This window comes from Hemitrygon akajei, unplaced genomic scaffold (genome assembly GCF_048418815.1).
Source record: "Hemitrygon akajei unplaced genomic scaffold, sHemAka1.3 Scf000089, whole genome shotgun sequence".
NCBI classification, from domain to species: Eukaryota; Metazoa; Chordata; class Chondrichthyes; order Myliobatiformes; family Dasyatidae; genus Hemitrygon; species Hemitrygon akajei.
In genome coordinates, this window is record NW_027331975.1 from 2,823,033 (window position 1) to 2,831,205 (window position 8,173).

The 8,173-nt window shown below is 44.9% G+C and overlaps 1 long non-coding RNA gene across 1 annotated transcript; it reads right to left on the reverse strand.

The window, feature by feature from the left end:
* Nucleotides 1–240: 240 nt before the first annotated feature.
* LOC140722798 (uncharacterized) lies at nt 241–7,710 on the reverse strand. Its single transcript, XR_012097747.1, has 4 exons — nt 7,542–7,710; nt 5,026–5,193; nt 2,694–2,790; nt 241–492 (listed from the first exon to the last, which is right to left on the reverse strand). It is a non-coding gene; the product is annotated as an uncharacterized lncRNA (long non-coding RNA).
* Nucleotides 7,711–8,173: the final 463 nt, after the last annotated feature.

An 8,173-nucleotide genomic window follows, 5' to 3' on the forward strand; every position in this document is an offset into this window, starting at 1 on the left:
CCGATACACATCCTAGAAATCCTTGAAACAGGTAGTACATTTCCTGTAGGGGGGACACGGGTGCCCTACTGCCTCATGTACCACACCCACACATTTTCCCTCTCCTCTGACCAATATCTATGTTTCTCAACCTCCAACAAAGCCTCACATTTACCCTCCTCTGTACCACATTCTGAGAACACATCACCCTTACATTTCACTCACCCACTCCTTGTTGGAGATTTGGCAATTCCGTGTTTGATGAGCTTCCGAGTTGACAGACAGTCGCCTCACTTGTGCTGGTTCCAGGGTCCGGATCGGTGTCTCCGACATCACTGTCTCTGGGCTGACTTTGCTCCTCCTCCTCTGCGGCCGGACCGCATTCAACTGGGACATTGCTCTCAATCTGACCCTGCTTTGGTGCATTGTTTCCGGTGTCCCGATTATCTTCAGTCGATGAGCTGCCTAGTGACAACCTCTTGAGTAATTTCTGTACTCGATTTAATTTCCCACCTGAAATAAATGACGAAATACAATTTAAACTAGAGTGATTTAGAACTCAGCAAAACAAGGATTCACGCTAGGTGAATCACAATAATATCATAAGACATAGGGACAGAATTAGGCCAATTGGCCCATCGAATCTGCTCCACCATTCAATCATGGCTGATCCTTTTTTTCCCTCCTCCACCCAATTTCTCGGCCTTTTCCCGTAACCTTTGATGCCGTGTCCAATCAATAACCTACAAGTCTCTGCCTTAAATACACCCAATGACCCGGCCTCCACAGCTGCCTGTGGTAACAAATTCCACAAATTCACCACCCTCTGGCGAAATAAATTTCTGTTTAAATGTTTATCCTGAGGCTGTGCCATCTTATCCTGGACTTCCCCAGCACAGGAAACATCGATCCACATCTACTCTGTCTAGGCCTTTCAACATTTGAAAGGGTTAAATGAGATAACCCACCCCTCACCTTTCTAAATTCCAGCGAGAACAGACACAGTGCCATCAGTCAATGGAGCCGAGACTCCGGCTGACCAGATTTGGAGTGGAACTGTGTTGGTGAATGTGAACCGCACTTCCTGCCAGGTGACTATCCCAATAAGCCGGTGACCAGACACATCCACTCCCAGATACAGAACAGGATAGACACAATAATACTGATCACTAGCTCTCCAGTAGTTGAACACACTGATAACCAGGGCATCTTAATGGAACGGTGTCCGGTGATACCGTGAAATAACACTGGGATTATTTTCCACAAGCAAATTCTCCCTAGGTCACAAACTGTTCAGTCATCTGTGTCACACACAAACCAACCACTGAATTGCACACTGTAAGATCCCCTAGATCACATACATTCCGTCTGCTGTGTCAAAGTGTCCGGTTCCTTGGTTCACAGACTGACCATTACCTCGAGACGCACACCGTCTTGTCCCCTGGGTCACAAACTAACCATTGCCTTGAGTCACAAACGGTCCTGTCCCCAGGGTCACAGACTGACCATTACCTAGATACGCACACTGTCCCTTTCACAGGGTCACAAACAAATCAGCCACCGGATTACAGGAGATGTTGTGTGGAGTCGACATTTAGCAGGTTTGCCATCATTAGCTCCAGAGCAGAATACAGGCGCAGAGATATCTTGTAACAGTGTTATAAACTGTTGGTTGGGCCAGTTGAAATGGCGTGTGCAGTTCTGGTACCAATACTACAGGAAGAATGCATTAGTGCCTGAGAGTCTGCGGATTGAATATTCTATTCACAAAAGATTGAATCGGATAAGAACATTTTCTGACTCAGAGAAAATAGTTCCCCTCCATAAATGCTGCCTGACCTGCTGAGCTCCTCCATCATTTTATGTGTTCTCCACCCTAGTTCCCCTCCAGAAATGCCGTGGAATTCACCTTAATCCTATTCACCGATGACATTACTTTGTCCCAGTCACCTTCTTTGATTATGTTTGACTCCTGCTGTTTTTATATTTCCTGTGCTATATCAGCATATCAGCATTGAAGCTCATTAAACGTCTTTTGTGAAAATAACGTTCACCATTTGTCCACAGCCTAGACATTCATTCGGGTATTATAACACGGAAACAGACCACAAATTTACCTACAAGGAGCTGTCTCCTGATCCTCAGCAATTCTAAACTTTGGCAATGTTCTCGGCTGGGCTACAGAAAACAGATTTCGGAAACTCACTTCATCTCCTTTGCGCAGCAGTCAAGATAATCAAGGGGGGAGTTGCCAGTTACCCGACCAAAACCTGAACTGTTGTGTTATCACACAATCTCTGAAATTCCGGAAGTGCTCTTATCACCTGTCTCTGAATTTTATAAATGAAAGTTGGAGATGTCTTTCACCTCTAAACAGGCCCTGATGTGCAACAAGCCCTGAGCCTGGACTTTTACGGAACAAACAACACTGATATCACATTCCTGTTAGTGTTTCACTCCCAACTTGCTGATTCAGGGTCTCCTGCTCCTTTCACTCAGGTGAAGCTTTGCCTGGTGAGTGGAGTCATTCCACCATTATCGGTGTCAGGTCCCTGCGCTGGAACTGTTGGACTGATCGATTACTCAAGACCTCTTTACCAAGGTATTCAATGGTCCTGTTGCTGTACCCGTTAGCATCTGTGTAAGATACTTCATCGGAACGATTGTGCACAGATGCGACAGAGGTTTAATCATAAAGATCCCAGTGAACATACCTGCAGCCATTCTGAATCCGACTGACGATTCCTGGTTGTTGATTTTTTGTTTAAACTTTGGTCCTGGTGCAGAAATGCTCCACCTGCCGGTGATTATCTGAATTACACAGAAGCAGACAGTGAGTCGGAGATATGATTACTTTGTAAATATGACAGAACCTACATCCCCTGTATCAGAGCAAGAGTTGGCTTAGGGACCAACTGCTCCCTGTCTGTCGGCATGTCTGTCCAGTGATATCTGGCGCATCCTACTGATAGAGTAACCGAGCAACAGAGCACAAATGCAGACCCTTCAGCCCGATGAGAAAATGCTAACCACTGTGCCCACAGATTTGATCCTCTTTTTCTGTTTTAGGCCCATTTCCTCCTGGCATCCTCAATCCATCTGCTTCTGGAATTATACAATTGGGTCTGCCTCATCCACTTCCTCTGGCAGGTCCCCCCACATCATCACCGACCTCTGCGTGAAACCGTTGCCGCTCCTGTTTGCTTTACAATCCATTTACCACTCCTTTGCGCATTTAGATCCCCTATAAGCTATGATAATATTCATCATGAACACCATCTACTAATTTGTGTCATCAGTGAACGTACTAGTCAAGCCTTGTACATTCGCATTCAAATCATTGCTATCAAATAACGAATATCAAATGTCCCAACTAGCAGTCTTGTGGCCTCTTTTCAAAGAAAAACCTTCAACCGGCACTCTTTGCTTGCTACCTTCCAGGCAATTTTGAATCCATCTAACTTTCTCACCCTGGACCGCATGTGACCTTATCTTCCAGACCGAGCTTTCATTTGGCACCTTGTCAAAGGCTTTACTGAAGCTCAATGTACAACATCCTTTCCGCTGCCCTCGATGACACTCATCTTCAAAAACTATAACAAGTCTTGTTGAACACAAACTCCCATGCACAATGCCACGATGTCTCCTGATCAGACTCTGTCGATCCAAATATCGGTGCATGACTGTCACATATTGTGGAAAATTATCTCTGGCACCTCCCCTACACTTTTCTCCACTCACCATCTAAACGCCGATTTTATATCTATATAATCAACATCAGGAAAGTTGAGGTCAACAATGACAGCAACCCTGTTGCATTTTCACTTTTCGAAAAACTGCCAAGTTATCTGCTCCTCATTATCCCAGTGGCTTTTGGGTAGGTATGAAGATTACTCCCTTCCCGTTTCTGACTTTCATTCACGCTGTGTGAACATGATCCCTCCATGATGTCCTCCGTTTCTGTTGCTATGATACCATCCCTGATAAGCAGTCACAATTGTCCCCATTTCACCCCCTCCTTATGCATTCTGAAACAACTAAACCCTGAAACATCAAACAGCCAATCCTGCCCTTGTAACAGTCAAGTCTCTGTAACGGTGACAACATGCACCTTTCGTGTACTGAACCATGTTTAATTTACTCTTCTTATTAATACTTTTTGTGTTGAAGTAAACACATTTCAACCCATCTAACTGACTACCTGACTCCCTGTCCACAACCGATCCTTCCACAGTCTCTCTGAACATTGCATCTGCCTTAATCCCAACTGCTCCATCATTTGCCCTAACACTTTGTTTGCCGTCCCGCAACGACTGAGTTTGAACTGACCCCGGCAGCTGCAGGAGATTCGTTCATCTCAAGTACAGATATAACCCGTCCCTTTGGTACGGGGTCAAATTGGAACATAACTTCTTTGCAAAACCTTTTTCTGCTTAATCACAGGGTCATGGGTTCTGATAATTTATTAGTAGAAATATTTGATGAAGTCAGGGTATGTAAATGTAAATTATCGATTGGCTTTTGCTTTTTGTGACTGAATGAAATGTGGTGCTGGGACTTTTGGCATCAGATGGGTTGGTTCTCAGCAGAGGCTTGCACAACCATAGACTCGAAGAAAGTATATCATTATAGCTTGCAACAGCCAGAGGAATCAATTACATGTCACTGTAGTTCATGGCAGTTCTACATTTCTGAAATCACTACAGAACGAAGCAATTGGGCGTCTCAGAAAGGGAGGGAATTGTCAAAGCATTTTGAGATGATTGTGACCTAATACAGCCAGGCAAGGTAAAATCAAAAGTGATCTAAATCTATTTCAGAAGATGCAAGAGCTTGAGATGATCAGACACTGAGGGAATGTGAGTGAATTTAAAGAACAGGGATTACTGACAGCACATTACCAGACCTGGAGTGATTGCAACTGGGTCTAATAGAGGCATAACTGGTACTTGTGGGCACATTCAGTCTCACTCCAACTATTTCCTACCTTCGTTTGTACAGATATGTAATGTCTAAAGGGCCAGTGTTTGAGTAAATGAGACTCACCAAACTTTCTCCTGACTGAATGAAAGGAAACTCTGAGTCAGAAGGGCTCTCTCCAGCTGGTGTCCTCAGTTTTCGTCTCGTTCAAATGTTGCTGCTCCCTCGTCTTCAGTTGTTCTTTGCTTCCAGTCGTGGGCTTTTCTTCCAACAAATCTCTCAGCGCAGATCTAACTTAAATCGGAGAGATAATGAAGCACATTTTCAATATAAGGAAGAACAAAACATATCTGTTGAATATTCTTGAAAACAAAATTCATTGGAATTTATATCTTGAACGCAGATATAATGATCTGAGTGATGAAATCTGTAACGGTCCCGCACAGTTTACAAAACCGGACAGGGAATATAAAAGAACACACAGAAAAAGCTGGAGGAACTCAGCAGGCCAGGCAGCTTGTATGGAAATGACAGTCGACGTTCCGTTTCTAATGCAGCCAGCATCTTCAGCAATCTGCTCTGCACCCTCTCCAGCTGGAATGTATACATGACAAGATTTTCACTGACCCTCCGTACATGAGAATAATAAATGAGTCCCCACTTATTGTGAGGTAATATTAGAGAGACTGAGCTTCTGCTCTGGAACTTCTGGCGAGAGAATTCACTGAAGTGTACAAATGTTTGAGAAGCCCGAAAGAATGGAAAGGCTTCCTTTTTGCATTAATAGGGTTATATACCTGGAAACGTTTTCTGCACTTCGGCAATCTGTAACAGTGACATGGAGTCAAGGAACAAAAAAAATGCCCACCCACAATGAGAAGACGTGACATATACGGATGTCACTCCCTGATCTGAACGGAAGAAAGATTAAACTGCACATTCATGCGAAACAAACCCCCAGACGCACGTGACGTCAGATGGGCCAAATGGCCTAATACTGCTCCAGTATTTGATGGTTTTATGTGGAGGCGCCAGAGTGACATCACGTGTGGGTGACAGCTTGCATTCAAAAGTTGTTGAGTGGAGGTTTTAATGATTTCAGGGGGAGAACGAAGGAAACTTAACGGGTTTCATCACTGAATCCGATGTTGTATGATGTAAAGTCCTTTGCCAGCTGCCCTGCTCTGCCATGTTGTCCTTAGAGTGGGCGGTGTGGTGCTTGTCTCGAGTTGGGTCACAAAACCCAGAATGTTTCCGGGAAAGAGTTTCCAGGGTGATCTGATTTGAGGTGGTTCGGTCAGTGCAGTGTCTCGTTGTTTAGTATTTTCATAAACAACAGTTTTACTACTGTAAACAGGAATTACCAGCAGGGGAAACACAGATTCGTATCAGTTAACAGAAAACCTCTCGTCCCTGCTGTCCTTGTCTCCCGGTAATCTAAACCACCCCGACAGTGAGCGAATTATTCAGACAGCTGATCGCTGACAGGGATTTATTTCTTGCTCGTTGAAGTTCGCCCAGAGTCGGTTGGATGGAGTTAATGTGAAGTTTGGAGGGTGTCACAGTGAATGAACCGACACCGAACGGTCTGTGTTGTCCGTCCGACACCCTGCCACAGTTGGCGCTGTGTGGACCTCCTGCAGGTCAGGGCACAATGCCGAACCCAGCTGAATCCAGCGGTTCTCCTGATCGGGCGGCGATGAGGAAGGGGCTTATCTCGGGTTTGTGTAAATCGAAAGTCGGTTGCAGTGGGTAAGGGCCGGAACTGAACCAGTCATCTGGGGTGTCCGGGGTCGCCAGTGCTGCAGGCCTGGTTTCAGTTTTGCGCCCGAGCCTGGAATGTATGATCAGTTAGTTATGATACCCAAGTTCAGAGTGTGGATGTGGGTGAAGGAAATCTGTCCACGGGTTCGATTGTGGGGTGAACGATGGGAAGGGTGTGGGGCTATTGGCGGGGTGAGGGGAGGTTGGGGGCTTACGGAGTATCGGACGCAGCGTACCGGAAGGATGGGTCTCGAGGTAAATCAAGTTGTAAACAACGGAGGATCTTTCTCTTTGGATCAGACATGATACGCGTCCTTTCAGGAAGCAGCAAGTTCCTCTTTATATTTGTTACTGTCTAATCTTGCTGTTAACATTGAGTTTGTTACAGGGCCCCAGAGTCTGCAAACAGATGATTGTTAGGAAGCAGAAGCCGACGGTGAGAAGCTGCTTCTTGGATTTGAGTTCCGTGCTTAGTGATGTTCCCGGGGTTACACCCATTCGTACTTGTCGTGTATATCGATAATTTGGTTGAGAATGTATAGGATATGGTTAATAAGTCGGCACAAATTAAATTCAAGCAATTACATTTCTGAAAGGCAGTAAGTATAAACAAACCCCTCTTATTCCCGCTCCCCACTCAGAATTGACCAAAAGCTATTTCAAAACACGCAAAAGCTTGAAATAAGCAAACACTGAGGGAATGTGAGTGGCTTTAAAGAGCTGGGCTGCTGACAACACATTACCAGACTTGGAGTGATTGCAGCTGGGTCTGACAGAGGCATAACTGGCACATTCAGACTCATTCCAACTGTTTCCTACCTTCCTTTGTATAGATATGTAATGTCTAAAGGACCAGTGTTTGAGTAAATGAGACTCACCAGACTTTCTCCTGACTGAATCAATGGAAACCCTGAGTCAGAAAGGTTCTCTCCAGTCGGTGCTCTCAGTCTTCGGGCTGGTTCACTTGTTGCTGTTCCCTCGTCTTCAGTCGTGGTTTGCTTCCATTTGGGGTTTTTCTTCCAATAAATCTCTCACCGAAGGTCCAACTTTAACTAGAGAGATAATAAAGCACATTAACAATACAAATGAGAAAAAATATTTCTGTTTATCGAAGTTTAAATGTTGAAGACAAATATAACGATTTCAAAGAACAAATCTGAAATTTCCCCTCGCACTTCCCAATGCCTGATATGGGATACGAAGGAGTCATCGTTCAGTTATGGTCAGACACAGGATGTAGGAGGAGAATCAGATGATTCTGTCCATCGAGTCTGCTCCACCATTCTAACATGATTTTTATTCTAACACTATATTCCTGCCTTCATCCTGCAACCCTGAAGCTACTGAGCAATCAGGAACATGTTTAAATCTGCCATAAATATACGCAAAGGGCAGCCTCCACCACCCTCTGCGGCAATAGTTTCCACACAGCAGCCATTCTTTGGCTGAAGAGATTTTTCTCAAGCAAGGCTGCAGGCCCGGATGGTGTCAGCCCCAGGGTGCTCAAAGC